Consider the following 2166-nt stretch of genomic DNA (forward strand, 5'->3'; position numbering starts at 1 on the left):
ATTTTGAATTCTTTGTCTGGAATTTTGTCCGAGTCCCTCTCATTGGAGGCCATACTTATAGAATTGTTTTTTCAAGAATGTATGTTGTCCTGGTTTTTAAGGATATTTTGTTTATGTACTAGAACCTTTATATCTGGTGTTAAGTTGATGTTTGAAGGTGTTTTTTATTTATTTGGGTGATCTTTCTTTTTTAAAAAATTGTTTTTCTTGAGCTATGTTTTGTCTTTGCTCCCTCCCTTCTTTTCTCCTCCCCTTCTATCCTCTCACAAGGTCCCCATGCTCCCAATTTACTCAGAAGTTCTTGTCTTTTTCTACTTCCCATGTAGATTAGATCCATCTAAAATTAGTGTTGCTGTTAAATTCTAATTTTAAGCCATGGTGATCCAATAAGACACATGGGGTTGTTCCAATATTTTTGTATCTGTGGAGGTTTGCTTTGTTACTTAGTATGTGGTCAATTTTTGAGAAGGTCCCATGAGGTGCTGAGAATGTATATTCTTTTCTGTTTGGATGGAATGTTCTATAGATGTCTCTTAAGTCCATTTGAGTCATAACATCTGTTAGTTCCCTTATTTCTCTGTTCATTTTTTGTCTGACAGAACTTTCCAGTGGTAAGAGTGGGGTGTAGAAGTCTCCCACTATTAGTGTGCAGGGTTCAATGTGTGGTTTAAGCTTTAGTAGTGTTTCTTTTACATATGAGGGTTCCCCTGTATTTGGGGCATAGATATTCAGTATCGAGATTTCCTCTTGATGGATTTATCCTGTGGCTAACATGAAATGTCCTTTTTTGTCTCTTTTGATTGATTTTAGTTTGAAGTCTATTTTGTTAGATGTTAGGATAGCTACACCAGCTTTTTTCTTAGGTCCATTTGATTGGTATATTTTTTCCCAAACCTTTACTCTGAGATGATGTCTGCCTTTGAGGTTGAGATGTGTTTCTTGTATGCAGAAGAAGGATGGATTCTGTTTTCATATCTAATCTGTTAGCCTGTGCCTTTTTATAGGTGAGTTGAGTCCATTTATATTAAGGACCCGTGACTGCTATCTCCTGTTAATTTAGTTTTCATTGTTGGTGGTGTTAATTTGTGCGTTTTCCCCTTCTTTGGGATTTGCTGCTATGAGACCATCAATTGTCTGTGTTTTTGCTGGTGTAGCCAACTTCCTTGGGTTGGAGTTTTCCTTCTAGTACTTTGTGTAGGGTTGGGTTTGTGGCTAGGTATTGGTTAAATCTGGTTCTGTCATGGAATATCTTGTTTTGTCTGTCTATGGTGATTAAAAGTTTTGCTAGGTATAGTAGTCTGGGCTGGCATTCGTGGTCTCTTACTGTCTGTATAATGCTTGACCAGGACCTTCTGACTTTCATTGTTTCCAATGAGAAGTCAGGTATAATTCTGCTAGGTCTGCCTTTATATGTTAAAAAAAATATGGACCACTTTACAAATTTATGTGTCATCCTTGCACAGGGACCATGCTAATATTCTCTGTATCACTCTAATTTTAGTATATGTGCTGCCGAAGTGAGCACTTAAGTCATCTTTCAATGGAGGTGTTGGCAGTGTTCAGTTGGAAAGTGTTGTAGTATGGCTGAAGTATCATTTTACTTTATTAGACTAGTGTTCTGATTGTACTAGTTAGGGTTTCAATTGTTGTGAAGAGACACCACTACCACAGCATCTTTTATAAAGAAAAACATTTAATATGGATGGTTTACATTTTTCGGAGGTTTAGTCCATTATCATCATTTGGCTGTAACAGAAGTGTTTATGTGCTGCATGCTCATTCTCGGCATTTGACTGCTGAGCACGGCTCCTGCCTGGTGGCCCCAGAGCTAGCAGAAATGGTACAACTACCATTTTGAAATTGGAGAGAGGTGGAGCCAACATCCAGAGCAGCTGCAACCAAGCTGCTTAGCATTTTAAAAGCTCTTCAAGACAGTAGAAAATTACAGATTTACAATAGGACAGATTCAGATATAAAAGACCTCTAAATGGGTCACAATGTTGGATAAATGTACGGAGACTTGGGAGAGAGAAAAAAAGGAGTATAAAGAGTCATAAAATAAAGTTAATGCATCACCTTTCACGATAGCCACAAATAGCATAAAATATCTTGGGGTAACTCGAACCAAGGAAGTGAAAGATCTATTTGACAAGAACTTTAAGGCAT

At 37.4% G+C, this 2166-nt stretch overlaps 1 non-coding gene across 1 annotated transcript; it reads right to left on the bottom strand.

The window, feature by feature from the left end:
• Window positions 1–1418: 1418 nt before the first annotated feature.
• LOC126494184 (U6 spliceosomal RNA) lies at window positions 1419–1525 on the bottom strand. Its single transcript, XR_007589964.1, has one exon. It is a non-coding gene; the product is annotated as a U6 spliceosomal RNA (small nuclear RNA).
• Window positions 1526–2166: the final 641 nt, after the last annotated feature.

This window comes from Alexandromys fortis, unplaced genomic scaffold (genome assembly GCF_014885135.2).
Source record: "Alexandromys fortis isolate MF-2015 unplaced genomic scaffold, M_Fortis_MF-2015_v1.1 scaffold_28, whole genome shotgun sequence".
NCBI lineage: Eukaryota > Metazoa > Chordata > Mammalia > Rodentia > Cricetidae > Alexandromys > Alexandromys fortis.